We start from the raw sequence: 22,971 nt of genomic DNA, 5'->3' as shown, positions 1-22,971 counted from the left end.
CCTCAAACTCTTGACCCTCTGGCCTCAGCCTCCTGAGTGCTGGGATTACAGGCATGTACAACCACGCCCAGGTTGATAAATAGGATTTCCATGTAATATATATTCCCACTAAACAAACTCATTCTTCTGCCCTTGTTCCAATGCTCTATGATACAACGGTCAGCTGGTCATTCTCTAAAAGCTGCTGGGCAGTCTCTTGATTGATTTGCACCTCGCTTCTCAGTCAGTGCAATGAGAATACCAGAAACCCACCTCTGGAGTCTTCAACTGCTGTGGTCTCTGTTGTTTTGCTTTGAGGGTGGAAGAGGATAAAGAAAACCTAATCTTACACTGACTGAAGGGAAGTAATATTTTAATAGCTTTACATAATTGTGGATATTCTTATTTGATGCTACACCTAAACTTCACAACTTTCTTTTTTTCTTTTTTTGGTGGGACTGGAATTTGAACTCAGGGCTTCATGAGTGCAAAGCAGGTGCTCTACCAGTTAAGCCACAGCTCCAGTCCATTTTGCTCTGGGTATTTTGGATATGAGGTCTTGTAAACTATTTGCCCAGGCTGGACCTGAACCTGGTTCCTCCCAATCTCAGCTCTACTCAAGTAGCTAGGATTACAGGTTTGAGCCACCATCACCCAGCTAAACTTGACAAATTTCTTAAAGGTTACTTACAGTGAGGAGTCTAGATCAGGATGAATTTGAAGAAGGCAAACAGCATTCTAGTATTATCATCACAATGATTTGACCTTAGGGACAGGTTCATGGCTTAAGTGATAAAGCACCTGCCTAGCAAGAACCAAGGCCTGATTTTAAACTCCAATACCACCAAAAAAAAAAAAAATGACCTTAAGTCCTGGCTTTGAGAATCATGTGTGGCTCCAATGCTAAAGAGGCTGGCAGCTCCAGAGTGGGGATCTCAAGCAGGATATACTAGAAGATGGCATGCCTGGGTGGGCACCTGAACCTACTGTGATCCCAAGAATCTTCCCGATCAGCTGTCTGACCTGGGGAGTGGTGAAGACCTGGTGCTTAGAATGGGTGAGGCCCAAAAGAGAGCCCCACTGGTGCCCCCACTGTTCAGCTCTGCTGCAAGTCCTTAGCACCCCTCTGTGTCTTTTTGGGGGGGTGAAGGTGTACTGGAGTTTGAACCCTTGTACTTACTAGGCAGGTGCTCTACCACTTGAGCCATGCCCCCAGCATTGGCCAAAGCTAGCACACCCATCCTGCACTTTAAGATACTAATTTAAAATTTTTTGAAAAGCCAGGTGATGGTAGCCTCTAATCCTAGTTACTCAGGATACACAGATCAGGAGGACTGTGGTTCAAAGCCAGCCTGGGTAAATTAAAATAAAATAAAATAAAACTTAGCTGAGGCACTGAATGGAGGCCAAGGAGGGAATGGGGGAGGCCTGTGAACTTTCTGGAGTGAGGACATCCTGGAGTGGGTGCAGGACAGGGCTCCCCTCAGCTGGGCCAGCCACATTGGGTCCTGCACACTAGGAGGCTGAGCCCTGGTCCATGGCTCCCAGGAGCTGGGATGGTTGTCCATCCCTGCCAACTTCCCTGGCCTCCTGGTTCCTGGTTCCAGGGCCACCAGAAGTTCTGCTCTGTTCCCTCCCTGTCTGCCCTGTGTCTGAAGGGGCCACACAAATCCCCTCCCCAACCCCGGCCAGGACTCAGCAGATGCCTGAGCCAGAGGAGTCAATTGCTGTCTTTCCAAAGGATGGATGGATGGCTGAGGACTCCAGGGTGGGCAGGGCTGGCACCCAGGTCCTTTTGCTCTCTCAGGGACCCTCTTGGCCCAGAGATCTGGTGTGTCCAAGAATTGTGCAGAGGCTCTGAAACTGTGACTTTATTGGCCAAGGCTAGCATACTGCAAGGATGACCTCTGGGTCTCTGTGTCCCCCAGGTGCCCAACACAACCCTACTATCCACCATCTACCCAACCCCAGGCTCTTGACCTCTGGTGTCAGCTATCTGGGGCAATCTCTCCCTCTCCTTTTATCTTTGTGTCTTTCTTTGTGTGTGTTGTCACTGGGTGAGTGGGAGTCCCTGGAGAGAGAGGGAGCCAGTGGGGACCTGGACTCAGCAGGTTCTTGTCTTGAATCACAAAATAAGAATTTCAAGTTGAGACCCAAAGCGAGCAAAGGAAAAAAGTGCATACCCAGACATGGTGTGGACACGAGTATTCTAACATTAGGGGTATTTATGGGGAAAAAAAAGTGGGTTTGGGATTTGGTTTAACCTAACCTGAGGATAAATCCCCCCCTTTGTTCTTGGGACCTGGTATACTTTAAACATTTTTTGGCAATTCTGGGATTTGAATTCAGGGCCATGTGCTTGGTGCTCTACCACTTTAGACATACCTCTAGCCCTTTTTTATGCTTTATTTTTCAGGTAGGGTCTCTTTGCCCAGTGTTGGCCTCAGACTGAGATCCTCCTATCTACAGCCTCCTGCATAGATCACAAGTGCATGCCACCAGGCCCAGTTTATTGATTGAGATGGAGTCTCACTAGTTTTTTGCCTGGGCGGGCCTAGAATCAAGATCGTCCCTGTTTCCAGTCCCCCCAAGTATGTGGGATTACAGATACAAGCCTCCACACCCAGCCTAGCTTCAGTCATTTTTACTGTTACACTGTTTTGAACTTATCAGCTGGGGCCAGAGATATCAAGTCTGTTCAGTTTACATTGTGACATAGATGTCTGTTTTCCTTGAGCATCCCTTTAAACAAAGGATGGGTTTCATCAGATGTTCCTTTTAAGCCAGGTCCTTTTTAAGGATAAGTATTTTTTCCTTGTAAGCTTTTCTGTGATAAAGGAGCAATTGCACCAAATGTTTCATTCCCAGGATAGTGTCTTTCTTCAAGATGTCCTTGCTCAGCTCCCAGAGCACAGTAATCATCCAAGCAAGGTCAGAGGTGCTGCTGTTCTGCTGTGAGACCCAAGGGAAAGGCATGCATACATTACACAATGTTTCTCTGAGTTTGGGGCTTTTGATTTCCATGCCTCATTTTCCCTAATCTATCTGCCTTGTGTGCATGCATGTGTGTGTGTGTGTGTGTGTGTGGTGGGGGGATGTATCTATCTTTTAATACAATGGGTAAAGGGACAAACTTTGGGATCAGTCTGGATATTCTCCTTCTTTTTAAAATAAACCATATGGAAACATAGTTAAAAACTCAAATGGAGCCCTGAGCATATGTTGAAAAGGAACAGCGCCCTGCCCCCCACCTCAAAGCAACCAATGGCAACTCAACTTTCTGTTTGAGGTTTTTCTGGTGACTAACATCTAATTATAATCATGCATCATGAGTTGCTTAATGATGGGCCACCTTCTGAGAGATTAGACGATTTCCTCGTTGGGCAAACATCATAGAGTGTACTTATACAAACCTAGGTGACTTATGTAGCCTGCTACACATCCAGGCTACATGACATACATGTCATGCATGGCCGATTGCTCCTAGGGTCACAATGAACAAAGCATTACGAGATTCAGCCTAACACAAGAGAAAACGATGCCGTCAAGAGATATGGCAAGCCCTCGTTATACAAGGCTGCTGCCTATATGAGCATACTGCTTTATGGTAAATTATTTTTTATAAATAGCAGGCACGTGCTCTAAAATAATGATTACAAATATAGAATAGTAAATGCCTACAGTCATAAACATGGTGACTTATTGTCATGGTCCAGTAAGATGCACCGTACATAATCGTATGTGCTGTACCTCCATGACTGACAGTACAGTATGCTTGCTGACACCAGTCACCACAAACACAGAGGAATGCAATTCCTGGTGATGTCATAATGGCTGCCATGTCACTGGGTGATAGGAACCACTGTCATATATGTCATATGCTGTTGACCTAAACATCACTGCACAGCGCATGACTGTGCTAAGTAATAGTTTTACCTTGCTGCAGGTTGCTACATAATTCAGTGATGTCTTAAAGGGACACATGAGGAACTGTGTCACCACCAATGTGCTTATTATCTTTAGTCCTTCTATTGGTTGCTTCTATAAGCCTAAAAATAATATTTATAATTGTATTGCTTTTTTTTCTATCTTCATAGAGCAGCTCTTGAGCGCCCATATCTCTTCCTCTCTCCTTGGGTTTTCAACTCCCACCTTCCCTGCCCAGTTTATGTTGTCTTTACAGTTCTTTTCATATTGTCAAAACTCAGGGTATTTTTTTTCTCTATTTATCTCTTAATTCTCCTCTGAGTTTCAAATTACTTTTCTTTCTTTGCTGCATCGTCTTTCATTATTGCTTCTCTGGACTCTTCCAAAATCTCAAGGATGCACCAGAACCCATGGGATCCCTTTTCTGCCTGCTTTCCTGCAAGTGCCGTTGTCCTCCTGCTCCAATCTAAGCCTGATGTCGCCATAACCTAGATCTTCCCTTCGGTACTCTAGATAGTTGGGTGCATTCCTCTGTCTTCTCAAATCTCAAGAAACTTCCAAAGAAAGGGTCTGTGGCAAATAAAGTTTTCTCAGTTCAGGCATCTTGCCCCGAAATCCTGGACTTCCCAGTCTCCAGAAATGAGAGCTGATAAATTTCTGCTCATTATAAATTTCCCAACCTTCTGTGATAGCAGCACAAACAGGACGGAGATGCAAGCCTTGGCCTGGAAGCTGCAAGCCTTCTGATGGACTCTGTAGATCCAAAAGAGTCAGAGCAGATAGATTTTGCCAGATTGTTGTCTTGTTGGGGAGGCAGGTTCTTTGTACTCCATCATCTTCCAGGGTTTCACTGCTACATAGCCAACTTACAACTCAGAAATGAAAAGACAGATGACTCAATTAAAAAACAGACAAAAGATCAGTATACACATTTTTGTCCAAAGAAAACATATAAGCAGATAATAAGCACAGCATCATTAGCCATCAGGAAAGTTCAAATGAAAACCATAATGAGCTGGACGCCAGTAATTCACTCCTGAAATTCTAGCTACTCAGGAGGCAGAGATCAGGAAGATCACGGTTCAAAGCCAGCCCAGGGAAATAGTTCATGAGACTGTATCTTAAAAAAAAAAAAAATCACAAAAAAGGACTGGTAGAGTGGCTCAAGGTGTAGGATCTGAGTTCAAACTGCCAAAAAAAAAAAAACACAATGAGATTCCACTTTCCATCCACAAGAGAATTGTGCTAGGCCACCAAATACACCCTAAATGAGAGCCATGGCAAGTGGCTAGAACTGTATATACTACCTTCTGTTGCAAGAAGGTGTGGTTAAGGACCTTGAGAGCAGGAGCTTATCTTGAATCAGCTGGAGGGGACCTAAATGTATTCACATGTGTCCTTATAAGAAGGAAGCAGCTGGACCTTTAGGGACACACACACAGAGGAGAAGCCCACTTGAAGACAGAGGCAGAGATCAGAGTGATGCAGCCACAAGCCAAGGAATGCTAACTACAGTCACAAGAGGCATGGAACAGCATGGACCAGAACCTCCAGTAGAGCCTCCTGAGGAAGCCTGGCTGCTGGTAACTTCACTTTGAACATCTAGCCTCCAGCACTGTAAAAGGATAAATCTCTGTTGTTTTGAGCCACCCGACTTGTGGTTATTTGTTACAGCAGCCACAGGTCATTAATACAGATGGCTGTAATGAAAAAAACAGATAAAATTGGAACCCTGATATGGGAGTGTAAAATGGCACTGCAGCTTTGAGAAAAAGACTGGTAGTTCCTCAAAAGATTAAACATAGAAGCCTGTGCCAGTGGCTCACACCAATTCAAGGTTTGAAGCCAGCCTGGGCAAATAGTTCCAGAGAACCTATCTTGAAAAACCCTTCACAAAATAGGGCTGGTGGAATGGCCCAAAAACCATTCAAGCCCCAAAACCACACACAAAAAAAAAAGATTAAACACAGAATTACCATATGAGTGACTAATTCCACTTCCTAGAATATACCCAAGAGAAATGAAAAATATATGTCCAAGTAATAACTTGTCCACTGACATGACAGTAGCATTAGTCATAATAATCAAAACGTGGACACTCCCCAAACATCCAATTGATGAACAAAGTATGGACTATTGTTCAGCTTTGGGTCATTCGCCATTTCTTAGCTCCTTACGGGAATTTCATATTTATTCAGGATACAATATTAATCTTTTGTTTATTATGTGCATGGAAATGTGTTCTCCAACTTTTTATGCTGCTTTATGATCCCAGTATGGGTTTAATTTGCTTTTTCCTGGTTGTTGACAAAGTTCAGCATTTTTAAGGTTTTGTTTTGTGGTGCTGGGTTTGAACTCGGTGTCTTGTGCTCTACCACTTGGGCCATGTCCCCACCCCCATCTTTAAGTATTTTTGTTGGCCATTGGACATCTTCCTTGTGAAATGCCTGCTCAAGTCTCTTGCCTAGTTTATGATTGGTTTGCTTAGCCTTTTCTTAAGGACTTGTAGAAGTTCTTAAGAGATTCTGAATGGGGCCTTTGTCAGTTATGTATGCTGCAAATATCTTCTCCAGGGTGTTTGCTTGGGTTTTGTTATTTGTCAGCTTGCTCTTTTCTTCTCTTTTGGTTTTGTTGTTTATTTGTTTTGGCATTACTGGGGTTTGAACTCAGGACCTCCCTCTTGCTAGGCAGGTGCTGTACTGCTTGAGCCCATTTTGCTTATATTTTCATCTTCTGCAGTTAGATCTATAATTAATTTTTGTGTATGTTGTAAAGTAGGGATCAAGTTTCTTTTTATTTTTCTCATAAGAATATCCATTGTTCCAGAACCATTCCTTACAAACATGTTATTTGACCTCTACTCGGCAGTGCCCTAAGTCCAGTGTCCACACGTGTTGTTCTGAGCTTCCCTTGCTGTTCCATTGGAAGATTTTTGTATTTATACACTAATACCACACTGCTTTAATTACTGTACTTTATAAGCCTTGATATGCAGTCATGCAATTGTCCTGCTTTATTTCTCTTCTTTCAGCAACTCAGGTTACACAGACACATGCACACACAAATGCAATGCTTCTTTTTCTTTCCTTTTTTTGACAGTACTGGGGTTGGAACTTAGGAGCTCACTACTGCTAGGCAGGTGCTCTACCACGTGAACCACACCTTTAGCCCTTCTTTGGGTTGGGTATTTTTGACATGGGGTCTTGCTTTTTGCCTGGGCTGGCCTCCATCTGCAATCTTCCTGATCTCTGCCTCCTGAGTAACTAGGATTATAGCCATGAGCCACTGGCACCTGGATATAAACAGTATTTTTATTTACTTATTTACAAAATTTCACTCTCTAGCCTTTTACAGCTATTTCATAGAAATATAACTTCTTTTCAATACTTTGATATTACATACAGCACCCTTTCTAAATTCATTTATTGACTGGAATAACTTATCCACATGTTGTTTTAGATTTTCTATGCACAACCTATCATCTCTAATCAATGGCATCCTTATTTATTTATGCTGTCCATTTCTTACTTGTTTTTGTTCCCTGTCTGCATGTATTAAGAATTTCCAAGCATCTGGGTGCCAGTGGCTCACGCCTGCAATCCTAACTACTCAGGAGGCAGAGATCAGGAGGATCAAGGTTCAAAGCCAGCCTGAGCAAAGAGTTTGGGAGACCCTATCTTGAAAAATCCCATCACAAACCAGGGCTGGTGGAGTGGCTTAAGGTGTAGGCCCTGAGTTCAAATTCCAGTACCACAAAAAAGAAAAAAAAAATTCCACCCACTCTTGAGTTAAAGAAGCAAAAACAGGCTTCCTTGTATTTTCCTGTCTCAAAGAGACAGTTGGAAATATCATTTTTTTCCCTCCCTACTGAGGGTTAAACCCAGGGCCTCCCTTCCCATGCTGGGCAAGCACTCTACCACTGAGCCACGCCCCCCAGCACTTTTACATTTTATTTTGAGACAAGATCTCACTTAAATTGCGAAGCCTCGCCTCAAACTTTTGATCCTTCTCCCTCAGCCTCCTGAGTAGCTGGGATTACAGGCATGTGTTGCCACACCTAGCTGACAGCTAGAAACATCTTTACATTAATGCTTATGCTGTTTGATATAGGTTTCTTTGTTGTTGTTTCCGATACTGGGACTTGAATTTAGGACTTTGCACTTGCTAAACAGGCACTCTGCCACTTGAGCCACGCACCCAGCCCTTTTTGCTGTTATTTTTGAGATAGGGGCTGGGTTTATGCCAGGCCCAGCCTGGAATCACAACCCTCTTGTTTACTTTTCCTGCTTACCAGGGATGACAAACTCACCACACCCAGCCTTTATTGGTTGAAGTGGTGTCTGAAGAACTTTTTGCCTGGGCTGGCTTTAAACCATTGTTCTCTTGACATTGTTATTTGTGTTCTTTTCTTTCTCTTTGATCAATCTCACTGGGGCTGAGACTCAACTTTGTTGATTCTTTTGATCATATGTTTGTTTTCTATTTCATTAATTTTCTCCTTGTTATGATTTCCTATCGTATACTTTTATTCGTAGTACTGGGGATTGACTCAGGTCTGCACTAGTGCTCTACCACTTTAGCCAGGCCTCTGGTCTGCCTATACTTTCTTGGCTGTTCCTTTTCAAGCTTTCTGAAATATTTGCTTAGTTCATGAATTTCCAGCATTTCTTCTTGTCTGAAGAATTTGGGTAAAGCTGAAATAATGTCTTTTTTGGCAATCTGGTAGAACTCACCCATAAAACTATTTGGACTTCTTTGATTTCTTGAATAGTTATAGGTCTATACATGTTCTATTTCTTCTTGGACTGTTATTGATGTTATAGTTTTCCAGGAATTAATTGGTTTTATATAGGTTTCAAATTTATTGATAACAAAGTTGTTTATAGTATTATCTTATTTTTAAATCTCTGAACATTTGTACTTACTCTTTATATTTTCTTTCTTTTCTTTTTTTCTTTTTTTAGTAGTACTGGGATTTGAACTCAGTGCCTCTTGCTTTCTAGACAGGCGCAGGTGCTCTTCCACTTGAGCCACAGCCCCAGCCCTCACCTTTTTGTGTGTGTGTGTGTATGTGGTACTAGGGTTTGATCTCAGGGTCTACACTTTGAACCACTCTGCCAGCACTTTTCTGATTTTTTTTTTCGAGATAGGGTCTCATGAACTATTTACCTGGGCTGGCTTTGAACCTTGATCCTCTTGCTCTCTGCCTTCTGAGTAACTAGGATTACAGGCGTAAGCCACTGGTGCCTGGCCTTATATAATGAAACTTTTTATCCCTGAAAACTATTTTCTTCTTAAAGGCTAATTTACCTGATATAAAAATGGTTACAATAGTTCTTTCTTTTTTGGTTTTAGTATTGGAGGGATTTGAACTAAAGGCTTCATACTTGCTAGGCAGACTGTCTACCACTTGAGCAACTCCAACAGTCCTTATTTTATTATTTTTTTGTCTTTTCAATCACCCGTCCTTATTTGTATTGATTTTTTTTTTAAGAGAGAGCCTCACAAACCCAATAGTTTTCTTTTTGTTAGTACTTTCAGAATATCTTTTTTGATCTTTCTACTTTTTTCCTTGTGGTACTAGGGTTTGAACTCAGGGCCTACACTGTGAGTCAGTCCACCAGCCCTTTTGTGTTATGTTTTTGTTTTTTTCTTCAAGATAGGGTCTCAAGAACTATTTGCCTGGGCTGGCTTTGAACCACAATCCTCCACCTCTCTGCCTCCTAAGTAGCTAGGATTACAGGTGTGAGCCACCACGCCCAGCTCTCTTTTCATTCTTTTAGTGTCAATTTATTTATTTAGGCGGTACTGGGATTCGAACTCATGACATCATGCTTGCTAGGCAGGTGCTCCACCACTTGAGTCACTCCTCCAGCCTCAAGTTTATTTATTTATTTATTTTGGTAAGACTGGGGTTTGAACTCAGGGTTTTGCACTTGCAAAGCAGGCATTCTACTGCCTGCTTTATTAAAGTTTAAATTTGCATTTTTATAGTTTAATTGTGCATATTTAAATTAACTAGATGTATTAGACCTACATCTCTGTGACAAAAATACCTGAACAAAACAACTTAAAGGAGGAAAGATTTATTTTGACTCATGGTTTCAGAAGTTTCAGTCAGTGTTGGGGAGCGTGGTGACCAGAGCAGCTCACATCATGGTGGCCAGGAAGCAGAGAGAGTGCCTGTGCCATTGGACTTTCTCTTTTTCCTCCTTCTATTTCATCCAGGCCCCCAGCCTATGGGATGGGCTGCCCACATTCAGGGTGGGTCTATCCCCTTCGGTTCATCCTCTCTGGAAACGCCCTCACAGACACACCCAGAGGTGTGCTTTACTAATCTCCTAGGCATATGTCAATCCAACTAAGTTGACAATCAATATTAGCTATTGCAAGTCCACTCCTTGTCAACTTGTTACCCAAACATATCTCCTTGCACTGTATTCTACCCTTGGCTCCCAAGGGACTCATGGCCACCTCAAAATGCCAAATGCACTCAGTTCATCACCAGGAGTCCCCACAGTTTCAACATTCCAACACTGGACTGGTGGAGTGTCTCAGGAAGCAGAGCATCTGCCTAACAAGCATGAGGCCCTGAGTTCAAATCCCAATACTGCCAAAAAAAGTTTCAACATTGTCCAAAAGTCCAAGTTTAAAGTCTCCCCTGAGATTCAAAGAAAACTCCTGCTTGTGAGCTCCTATATATAAAAAAAAAAAAACTATATACTCCCAAAACATAATGGCACAGAGCAAACATTCTCATTCCAAAAATAGAATAATGGGTATATAGAAAGGAAGGATTGGACCAAAGCAAATCTAAACCCAGCAGGGAAAACAAGTCCTGTAGCTTCATGTCTGGAGTCCAGGGCACATGGGTCATGATGTGGGCTCTCAAGGGCTTGAGATGCCAAGGTTTGCTGCCAGCTCAAAGAGTAGCTGGGCCCCTTGGGACCATGTCTGTGGGAGCCTCTGAGTGCTTGGGTGGATAAACAGGGAAAGGGGAGGCAGACCTTGTGGCTCACGTCTACAATCACAGCTACTCACAAGGCAGAGATATCAGGAGGATCTCAGTTTGAAGCCAGTGTGGGCAAATAGTTCCCAAGACCCTATCTCCAAAAAATCTATCACAAAAAAGGGGCTGGTGGAGTGGCTCAAGGTATAGGCCCTGAATTCAAACTCCAGAACCACACACACAAAAAATTCAGGGGTGGGGGTGGGGGGTAGATGACATTTCCCTAGAGGTCCTGTGTGAGCGTGGTGCCCTGGCGCTGTCTTCCCAATGTAGTTCAAATTATTTTTAATGGCTCTCTTGTCTTTAGCAGCCACACCTTCCTTGGCCCCAACTTTATGTGGGCTTCTTTTCCAGCCAAACCGCACATTTTTAAAACCCTTTGTTTTGCTTTTCACTTTCAATTCTCACTATACATACCTGGCTACAAGCCACCAGCAATAACCATGTGATGGCCTGAGTGCTGGGCTTCATTGAAATGTCCTCCTCTAGATTAATTAGTCCATTACCTTTAAACTCAGCCTTCCACAAAGTCTCAGGGCATGGACAAAATGTAGGCAAGTTCTTTGTCACAACACAATACCAAGTGGACTCTAGTTCCTTTCTTGTTTCCACCTGAAATGAATGAACACTGTCTTTACTGTCAGCATTTCTATCATCATTCTGGTCATCTGAGCTCCCACCAGAATCACCCATTAAGTTCTCCATATAGCATCTTATGGCTTCTCTAGACCACAACTCCAAACTTTTCCAAATCCTTCCCACAAACCAATTCCAAGGATCCTCCTAAGCCACATGGTCAGATAGTCACATCAATGACACTCCTCTCAGTACCAACTTTCAGGCCTTCATTGCTGTGATAAAATGCCTATGTAAAACAACTTACGGGAGGAAAGACTTATTTTGGCACATGGTTTCAGTCCATCATGGCAGGGACGGTGTGGCAGAGCACAGCAGCTCATGACACGGCAACCAGGAAGCAGAGGGAGAGAGTGCCTGTGCTAACTGGCTTTCTCCTTTTTCTCCTTTAATTCCGCCCAGACTCCCAGCTTATATGACGATGCTGTCCACATTCAGGATCTGTTCCCCCTTAGTCCCCGAGATGTGCCTTACTACTGGCTCAGGCACACACCAGCAAATAAACCTGATAATCAAGATCAGCTCTCACAGGTCAGGCACCAGTGGCTCATGACTGTAATCCTAGCTATGCGGGAGGCAGAGATCAAGAGGAACATGGTTTGAAGCCGGCTGGGCAAATAGTTTGTGAAACCCAATCTTGAAGTCTCCCCAAAAAGAAAAGTCCAGGACCTGATGGATTCTCTGCTGAATTCTATCAGACCTTTAAAGAAGAACTGATACCAACCCTCCTTAAACTGTTCCATGAAATAGAAAGGGAAGGAAAACTGCCAAACACATTTTATGAAGCCAGTATTACACTTATCCCAAAACCAGGCAAAGACACCTCCAAAAAGGAGAACTATAGGCCAATCTCCTTAATGAACATTGATGCAAAAATCCTCAACAAAATAATGGCAAACCGAATTCAGCAACACATCAAAAAGATTATCCACCACGACCAGGTAGGCTTCATCCCAGGGATGCAGGGGTGGTTCAACATACGAAAATCAATAAATGTAATAAACCACATTAACAGAAGCAAAGACAAAAAACACTTGATCATCTCAATAGATGCAGAAAAAGCCTTTGATAAGATCCAACATCATTTCATGATAAAAGCTCTAAGAAAACTAGGAATAGAAGGAAAGTTCCTCAACATTATAAAAGCTATATATGACAAACCTACAGCCAGCATTATACTTAACGGAGAAAAATTAAAACCGTTCCCTCTAAAATCAGGAACCAGACAAGGATGCCCACTATCTCCACTCCTATTCAACATAGTACTGGAATTCCTAGCCAGAGCAATTAGGCAAGAAGAAGGAATAAAAGGAATACAAATAGGTAAAGAAACTGTCAAAATATCCCTATTTGCAGACGACATGATCCTATACCTTAAAGACCCAAAAAACTCTACTCAGAAGCTTCTAGACATCATCAATAGCTATAGCAAAGTAGCAGGATATAAAATCAACATAGAAAAATCATTAGCATTTCTATACACTAACAATGAGCAAACGGAAAAAGAATGTATGAAAACAATTCCATTTACAATAGCCTCAAAAAAAATCAAATACCTAGGTGTAAACCTAACAAAAGATGTGAAAGACCTCTACAAGGAAAACTATACACTTCTGAAGAAAGAGATTGAGGAAGACTATAGAAAGTGGAGAGATCTCCCATGCTCATGGATTGGTAGAATCAACATAGTAAAAATGTCGATACTCCCCAAAGTAATCTACATGTTTAATGCAATTCCCATCAAAATTCCAATGACATTCATTAAAGAGATTGAAAAATCTACTGTGAAATTTATATGGAAACACAAGAGGCCACGAATAGACAAGGCAATACTCAGTCAAAAGAACAATGCAGGAGGTATCACAATACCTGACTTCAAACTATATTACAAAGCAATAACAATAAAAACAGCATGGTACTGGCACAAAAACAGACATGAAGACCAGTGGAACAGAATAGAGGATCCAGATATGAAGCCACACAACTATGAGCAACTTATCTTTGACAAAGGAGCTAAAAATATACGATGGAGAAATAGCAGCCTCTTCAACAAAAACTGCTGGGAAAACTGGTTAGCAGTCTGCAAAAAACTGAAACTAGATCCATGTATATCACCCTATACCAAGATTAACTCAAAATGGATCAAGGATCTTAATATCAGACTCCAAACTCTTAAGTTGATACAAGAAAGAGTAGGAAATACTCTGGAGTTAGTAGGTATAGGTAAGAACTTTCTCAATGAAACCCCAGCAGCACAGCAACTAAGAGATAGCATAGATAAATGGGACCTCATAAAACTAAAAAGCTTCTGTTCATCAAAAGAAATGGTTTCTAAACTGAAGAGAACAACCACAGAGTGGGAGAAAATATTTGCCAATTATACATCAGACAAAGGACTGATAACCAGAATATACAGGGAACTTAAAAAACTATATTCTCCCAAAACTAATGAACCAATAAAGAAATGGGCATGTGAACTAAACAGAACTTTCTCAAAAGAAGAAATTCAAATGGCCAGAAAACACATGAAAAAATGCTCACCATCTCTAGCAATAAAGGAAATGCAAATTAAAACCACACTAAGATTCCACCTCACCCCTGTTAGAATAGCCATCATCAGCAACACCACCAACAACAGGTGTTGGCGAGGATGCGGGGAAAAAGGAACCCTTTTACACTGTTGGTGGGAATGTAGACTAGTACAACCACTCTGGAAAAAAATTTGGAGGCTACTTAAAAAGATAGACATCGATCTACCATTTGATCCAGCAATACCACTCTTGGGGATATACCCAAAAGACTGTTACTCCAGAGGCACCTGCACATCCATGTTTATTGCGGCACTATTCACAATAGCCAAGTTATGGAAACAGCCAAGATGTCCCAGCACTGACGAATGGATTAAGAAAATGTGGTATCTATACACAATGGAATTTTATGCAGCCATGAAGAAGAACGAAATGTTATCATTCGCTGGTAAATGGATGGAATTGGAGAACATCATTCTGAGTGAGGTTAGCCTGGCTCAAAAGACCAAAAATCGTATGTTCTCCCTCATATGTGGACATTAGATCAAGGGCAAACACAACAAGGGGATTGGACTATGAGCACATGATAAAAGCGAGAGCACACAAGGGAGGGGTGAGGATAGGTAAGACACCTAAAAAACTAGCTAGCATTTGTTGCCCTTAACGCAGAGAAACTAAAGCAGATACCTTAAAGCAACTGAGGCCAATAGGAAAAGGGGACCAGGAACTAGAGAAAAGGTGAGATCAAAAAGAATTAACCTAGAAGGTAACACCCACACACAGGAAATCAATGTGAGTCAATGCCCTGTATAGCTATCCTTATCTCAACCAGCAAAACCCCTTGTTCCTTCCTATTATTGCTTATACTCTCTCTACAACAAAATTAGAGATAAGGGCAAAATAGTTTCTGCTGGGTATTGAGGGGGGGAGCGGGAGGGGGTGGAGTGGGTGGTAAGGGAGGGGGTGGGGGCAGGGGGGAGAAATGAACCAAGCCTTGTATGCACATATGAATAATAAAAGAAAAATGAAAAAAAAAATAATAAATGCTATCAAGTAAAAAAAAAAAAAAAAAAAAAAAAAGAAACCCAATCTTGAAAAATCCACAACAAAAAAGGCTGGTGAAATGGTTCAAGGTGTAAGTTCAAGCCCTGGTACTGCAAAAAAGAAAGAAAGAAAGAAAGAAAATAAAAGAAAAAGAAAAAAAAATAACCAACACAAAAAATGGCTGGTGGAGTGGCTCAAGTGGTATAGCACCTACCTACCAAGCATGAGGCCTTCAGTTCAAACCCCAGCATTGTCAAAAAAGAAAAAAATTAACCATCATAGCCAGGTGTGGTAGTGCACACCTATAATCCTAACCACTTGGGAAGCAGAGACAGGAGAATCTTGAGTTTGAGACCAGCCTGGGCAAAATTAGTGAGACCCTATCTCAAAAACAAAATATAAAAATGGGGAGGGGATGGATAGGGGACATGGCTCAATTGATAGGGCACTTGCATAGCATGCAAAAAGCTTGGATTCAATCCCCAGTGCTACCAAAAGAGAAAGAAAAACAAACAAAAGGATTAACCATCACACTGAGTCTAAATTGAAACATCTTAACCTTATCTCCAACAATACAAGACTGATGCTACCCACAGTCTAATTACCCTGCAGCCATTCCGATCACCATGTAAGCCATCACTGGCAGAAAGCAGCACTCAGCTTTTTCTTTGTCCTTGGTGTCTTCAAATGTCACTCACTATGTGGAGCATTGGGTATGACCTTTGTGTGTGTGTGTGTGTGTTACTGGGATTTGAACTCAGGGCCTACACCTTGAACCACTCTACCACTCCTTTTTTTGTGGGGTTTTTTTGGAGATAGGATCTTGCTAACTGTTTGCCTGGGCTGACTTTGAACCGTGATCTTCCTGATCTCTGCCTCCTGAGTAGCTAGGATTACAGGCGTGAGCCGCCAGTGACCACTGAAGCACAAAAGTTTTCATGGGGCTAGGCATGTAGCTCAGTGATAGACCACTTGCCTATCATGTGCAAGGCTCTGGGCTCAATCCCCAGCATCACACACAAAAAAATTTCATTCTGATGGTATCAACTTGTTAATGTTGTTATTTGGGTTTTGTCTAAGAAATAAACCAAAGTAGTATATATGAAGACACTACGCCAGGTACCATGGCTCACACCTGTACTTATAGTTACTCAGGAGGGAGAAATCAGAAGGATTGCAGTTCGAAGCCTGCCCGGGCAAATAGTTCAAGAGACCCTATCTCCAAATATCGTTCACAAAAAAGGGCTGGTGGAGTGGCTCAAGGTAGGCCCTGAGTTCAAACCCCAGTACTGCAAAATAAATAAATAAAGACACTAAAATTACATATACATATTTAAAATTACTTATGTGTTTATTGTCCTGTGGTTTGAACTCAGGGCTTGCTAGGCAAGTGCTCTACCACTTGAGCCACGCTCCTAGCCTTGGATTAAGCTTTGAAATCAGGAAGTGTGAATCCTTCATCTCTGTTTTTCCTTCAAGGTTCTTTTGGTTATTCTAAATCCTTTGGTTTTTGTTTTGTTTTGTTTTGTTTTGTTTTTTGGGTCCAGCTTTCTTTTTATTGTTTTATTATTCATATGTGCATACAAGGCTTGGGTCATTTCTCCCCCCTGCCGACACCCCCTTCCTTACCACCCACTCCTCCCCCTCCTTCTCCCCCCCACCCCCTCAATACCCAGCAGAAACTATTTTGCCCTTATCTCTAATTTTGTTGAAGACAGAGTATAGGCAATAATAGGAAGGAACAAGTGTTCCTGGTTGAGATAAGGATAGCTATACAGGGAGTTGACTCACATTAATTTCCTGTACGTGTTAATTCTTTTTGATCTAACCTTTTCTCTAGTTCCTGGTCCCCTTTTCCTATTGGCCTCAGTTGCTTTTAAGGTATCTGCTTTAGTTTCTCTGCGTTAAGGGCAACAAAGGCTAGCTAATTTTTTAGGTGTCTTACCTATCCTCACCCCTCCCTTGTGTGCTCTCGAAAATATGGAACGCTTCACAAATTTGTGTGTCATCCTTGCGCAGGGGCCATGCTAATCTTCTCTGTATCGTTCCAATTTTAGTATGTGTGCTGCCGAAGCGAGCACTCTGAATCCCTTGAATTACTATATGAATCTTAGGATCACTGGGAGTTATGTTTTATTTGTTTTGTAGTGCTAGGGATGAACCCAGGGCTTCACACATGCTAGGTTAGCATTCTGCCATTGATGTATAGCTCCAGTCCAGAATCTTAGGATCAGCTTGCTATTGCTACAAAGAAGTCAATTGATTTTTTTTTTTTTTTTGGTGATACTGGGGCTTGAACTCAAGGCCTACACTTCTCCTTGAGCCAGTCACCAGCCCTTTTTTGTGATGGGTTTTTCAAGATAGGGTCTGGTATGCTTTGAACACTGATCTTCCTGATCTCTGCCTCCAGAGTAGCTAGGATTACAGGCTGGAGCCACTGGCTCCTGGCCAATTCAAATTTTGATAAGGATTGCATTGAATCTTCAGATCAATTCAGGGAGTATTGTCAGCTTGCCAACATCAAGTCTTCCAATTCACGAACATGGAATGTCTTTGTATTTACTTAGGTCTTCTTTAATTTCTTTCAACAATATTCTGTACTTTGAGAGTACAAGTTTGCACTTTTTTGTTAAATGTATCCTATGCATGTAACAATGTTGGGTCATAGAACTTTTTCCTGATTTCTTTCTCAGTTTGCCCATTGCTACCACACAGGGCCACAGTCGGTGTTCGCATGTCGATCTTGTACCCTGCACTGCCGGTCTTGCTCATTTATTCTATTAGGTTTCCTCGGACTCCTTACTGTTCTCTGTGCACAAGATCATGATATCTGCAAATGGAAATCATTTTCCTTTCTTCCTCTCCAATCTGGATCTTTTAATTTCATATTTTTGCTTAATGGTAGTAGTTAAAACCTCTAGCACAAAAGTACTGAGAGCAGACATCTTGTTCATAATCTTAGGGAGAAAGCATCCAAATTTTCACCAGTAAGGATGTGAGCTGGAGTTTTCATACATGTCTCTTATCATGTTGACAAAGTCCCTTTCCATCCCTAGTTTGTTAGGTGTTTTTATCATGAAAGGGTGCTGAATTTTGTTAAATGCTTTTTCTGGGTCTATTGATATGATTATATGGTTAACTTATATCATATTGATATAGTGTATCAAATTAGTTCACTTTCAGATATTAACCCACTCTTGAACTCCTGGCATAAAACCCATTTGGTTATAGTACATAATCGTTTTTCTACACTGTTGGATTCTAGTTACTAGTATTTTGTTCATTATTTTCACTTATATTCATAAGAGTTACTGTTTTTTTTGTTTTCTTTCGGAAATACTTGCCTCATAGAATTGAGTTGAGAAGTGCATCCTCCTCTTCTAAATTTTGGAAAGTTTATGAAGAATTGGTACTAATCCTCCTTTAAATGTTTGGGGAGATTCATTAGTGAAGCCGTTTGGTCTTCATGATGGGGAAAGGCATAATCGGAGAAGGGGAGAGAGGGAAAGAGACAAGGGTACCCGTTGCTCAGGTTCTGGCCTGAGGGGTGGGAAGCCATCAACCCTGAAATTATCACTTTAAAAGTACTATGGTTACAAACACAGAATTTTTTCCAAATAGGCTTCTGTTAGGAAGATTTAGAAGTTTGAGGATTTTCTTGTTGTTAGTATGTTTTATGATTGTTTGTTTACTCTAAGATAATCTCTTTTGGGGTAGCCTGGCTACAAAAGTCAGTTCCTGCTAATTAATATTCAAGCACATCAATTATTCATCTGTACTTGGACTCATTACACACTCCAAGTCATCCATTCTACTGCTCTCTTTGTGAAAGGAGGCTTTGAGTCCAAGCACCCCACAGGGAAGGCGTGTAGGTGGGAGTCAGGGTTGAGTCAGAGGGCCAGCCCTGGACAGCTCATGTCTGAGGTCGCACCATGGGAGAGGAGGCATTGGAGCCTCCAGAACAGGATCTTGTTCTAACAACTTCCCTAGCTCCATGCTGCCTTGCCTGCCCAGTTCATGAGTCGTCCATGTGAGATCAGGGATTTATCAGTTGAAAGGTTACACCCTGAGGGTTTGGCTCTTTCTTTCTTCTTCTTCCTTTCTTCCTTTTTCCCTCCCTCACGCTTTTGAGACAGGCTGTATGTATAGTCCAAGTTGTCCTGGAACTTACTACATAGCCCAGGCTGGCTTCAGACTTGTGATTTTCCCTGCCACTGTCTCCTGAGTGGTAGGATTACAGGCATATGCCACCATGCTCTTTCAACTGTCCTTTTCCTTGACCTGAAATCATTGTGGCAGCAAATATCATCCGGGTGCAGTGGTGCCAGCTGGTTAGTGCTGGGCAGGTGGGGATGCTAAAAGTCAGGTTAGGCAGGAAGGGGCTTAGACAAGGCCACTGTGGCAGTGAAGTGCTCAGGTGGGTAGAACTCTGTCTCCTGACCCTCTCTCTACCAGCTCCCTAAGTGGAACAGTAATGAGGAGGGGCGGGGGTGGTGACACTGTGGGCTATGCCCTATTGTACCAACTCCAGCTCTGAGACTACATTAAATCCATTACCAGCAAGAGAAGACTTGCCTGCCTTTCTTTAAAAACTTAAAAATGGTCAATACAAACTGCCTGCATGGTTTAGCCACACTCTCTTGTTCATGTTGTCACTTCCGGTTGGTGATCTTTGGGGAAGCTAGCCCCATTCAGTTTGAGTGTAGTAGGCTGGAAAATGACTGGCTCAGTGTTACTTCTAGGCATGTATCCAGAGGAATTTAAGTCATTATGTCAAATGTCTGTGCCTCCATGTTTATTACACGTTCTTCATGGTAGACAAAATGCACAGTCAACCAAAGTGCCCACCAATAGATGAATGAATAGAGAAAAAAATTATTGGATCACGAGGTGGAGCTCTCTAGAATGGGATTAGTGCCCTTATAAAAGGAACCCAGAGACTTCCCTGTCCCTTTCCTCTCGCCATGACACCAAATCTGCTGGTGCCTGGTTTTGGACTTCCTAGCTTCCAGAACTGTGAGAAATACATCCCTGTTGATGATAAACTGTTCAGTCTGTGGTTTGTCATAGCAGCCCAAATGGCCTGAGACAGGTTGCACTTGTGATAACAAATGGGTTTAAGTATTTATCAACCAATGTGAAATGCCGGTTCTTATCCTTTGCCCATATTTCTATACATTGTAGACATCCTTGCTGGGCGTGGCTGTACATGCCTGTAGTTTCTTTCTTTTTCTTTTCTTTTTTTTTTTTTTGTGGTACTGGGGCTTGAACTCAGTACCTTCACCTTAAGCCACTCCATCAGCTCTTTTCTGTGAAGGGTATTTTCAAGATAGTTTCTCGAACTGTTCGCCCAGGTTGGCTTTGAATCTTGATCCTCCTGATCTCTGCCTCCTGAGCAGCTAGGATTATAGGCGTGAACCACTGGCGCCCAGCATGCCTGTGATTTCTGCACTACAGAGGCTAAGATAGATATGAGGATCAGTTTGAGGTTTGAGGGCAGCATGGGCTACTGAGTGAGACTCTGCCTCAAAAAAAAAAAAAAAAAAGAAAGAAAAAGAAGTAGACATTCTTCAGATAGTTTGGATTTGAATCCTTATTGTTTATAGCTTCTCCCAGTTTCAGGCTTATGCTTTCCCCTTTTGTGGTGTTTTTGAAAAACAGAAATGGCTAAAAGGTGAATTGTATATCCCTTTGCATTTTCTACTTTTGTACTGTTTACATCCACTAACAAAACAAAAAGATGAAACTATTTGCCCAAGCAGGCTTTGAATCTTCATCCTTCTGATCTCTGCCTCCTGAGTAGCTAGGATTACAGGTGTGAGCCACCAGTGCACGGCTATTTTATGTTCTCGTGTCCTGAAGTTACATAATTCATAAATCCCCCTTTTTTTTGTGGTACTGGGGTTTGAACTCAGAGCCTTACATTTGCTAGGCAGGTGCTCTGCCATTTGAGCTGCACCTGCAGCTCATGAATACTTATGTGTGGCATTAGGGAGAAAAGCCGTTGGGTAGAATCTCACCCCTGCTACTTCTCTGACCAGTGCAGACTGCTCCAAATTGTCCTATGCTTTCTTTACAGTCCTGTCACTTTTGTTGGGGTTTTCCCAGTTCGTCAGGATCATATGGAGCATCACTGTATCCAAACCTTCATGGCTCCTGCTCCTTCACAGTCGTGCCCCTGTGCAGCCATTTTCTACTTGGATTGTCCTTTCCTCCATCCTCACTGGGCTGACTTTACTCAGCTTTTGGGCCCAGCATGAACATGCTCTTCTCTAGGCAGCTTCTCCTGACCCAGCCACTGTTGGTCCCACAACCTTAGTGCTCACCCCACGCATCATAACCTACAGTTCCGCTCAATGCAGCACACACTGAACTCACAGGAATTCCACTTCCTCTGCTGGTCAAAGAGGGAGAAAGGGTAACATTTTATATAGAGCTAAGCTGGACTCCCCTGAAAGAGTGAGATGGGAGCCCTGGTGTGAGTCCTCTGGTGTTTTTATATCGGGAACATCTGGCCTCTCTGGGAGTGATTTTGGTGGTGGTGGTGGTGTGTGTGTGGAACTGGGGTCTGAACTCAGGGCTTCCTGCTTGAGCCATGCCTCCAGTGCATTTTGCTCTGGCTGTTTTGGAGCTGGGGTCTCACCATTTGCCCAGGCTGGCCTCAAGCTACAATTCTCCTCCCAAGTAGATAGAATTACAGGCAGGAGCCACTTGCGCCCTGGCTTGATTCTGATGTTTGAAGATGTTTCACTGAACAGAAAATGTCCCAGATTTAACAAGATGATTGGGATGCTGGGGGACAAAGAAAGAAGAAAAGAAATAAAAGCAAACAAGGCATAATCACCTGTCACAAGAGTTGCCTATTATCAGAGCTATACAAACAGGGTTCAAATCCCACCTCTCTCAGTAACCAAACCGTTTGACCAAGTCACTAACTTGTATAGACTTCAGCATGTCCACCTATCTTATATGGTCATCCCGAGGCTTAATGGAATAACTAATGTGCTCACAAGATAGACACTCAGTAACAGTTCACCTTATACCAGCTCACAAGGTCCTCCTTCTTGAAACCCTGCACAAGAAATTATTCTATCCACGGAGGATATGAAGAGGTGACAGGGTGAGGAAAGCTTCCAGGAGGGAGAATGTCTCCAAAGTTCCAAGGTCAGGCGTCCACTGAGCCTGGTCCCCATGCTGGCCCCTAGGGATACTTCCTGCCCCTAGCAGCTGCACACTGACTGGTAGACCATGGGGGTGCATGCCCATACGCCTAGCCACTCTGGAGGCTGAGGCAGGAGAGGATAGTGAGAGACTGTCTCAAAAAAAAAAAAAAAAAAAAGAACCTTGTTATAAACCCACCCACTGGGTATTTAGAATCTATGGGTTTGCCTCGCGCTCCCCATTCCCTTGGTGACATCTTGTCATTGCACTGTTCTATCTGATGGCGGTTAGCTGGCGCTGGGTCTGTGCTCCTGCTGACAGTCAGTTCCTTGAGAGCAAGATGCGCCTGCTGTCCTCAGAATGCCAGCCCAGACACCAGCGGACCAGTGTTACAGGCAAGAAGGTTTGTTGACTGGATGCTGGATGCCCGGACTCAGTGTGGCAGGAGCCCGGCTCCTTCCCGCAGTTTCCACATTAAAATTGCTGCCATGGATCTGTGCAGCGCAGCCTAGGGAATGGGACCTTAACTTTTTTTTTTTTTTTTTTTTGGTGGGACTGGGGCTGAACTCAGGGCTTCGCGCTTGCAAAGCTGGCTCTCTATCGTTTGAGCCACACCTCCAGTACAGTTTGCTCTGATTATTTTGAAGATTTTTTTTTTTCCACAAACTATTTACCCAGGCTGGTTAC

At 42.6% G+C, this 22,971-nt stretch overlaps 1 protein-coding gene and 1 non-coding gene across 7 annotated transcripts in view; one reads left to right on the top strand and one right to left on the bottom strand.

Moving 5' to 3' along the window:
• The window catches only part of Mark3 (microtubule affinity regulating kinase 3), a 119,578-nt gene that overhangs the window by 4,855 nt on the left and 91,752 nt on the right, over positions 1-22,971 (top strand). The gene's annotated exons all lie outside the window — the stretch shown is intronic.
• On the bottom strand, positions 17,098-17,204 carry LOC141421971 (U6 spliceosomal RNA). Its single transcript, XR_012446640.1, has one exon. It is a non-coding gene; the product is annotated as a U6 spliceosomal RNA (small nuclear RNA).

This window comes from Castor canadensis, chromosome 3 (genome assembly GCF_047511655.1).
Source record: "Castor canadensis chromosome 3, mCasCan1.hap1v2, whole genome shotgun sequence".
Taxonomy (NCBI): Eukaryota; Metazoa; Chordata; class Mammalia; order Rodentia; family Castoridae; genus Castor; species Castor canadensis.
Note: the sequence above shows the minus strand (reverse complement) of the source record. Positions and strands in the feature narration are given on the sequence as shown.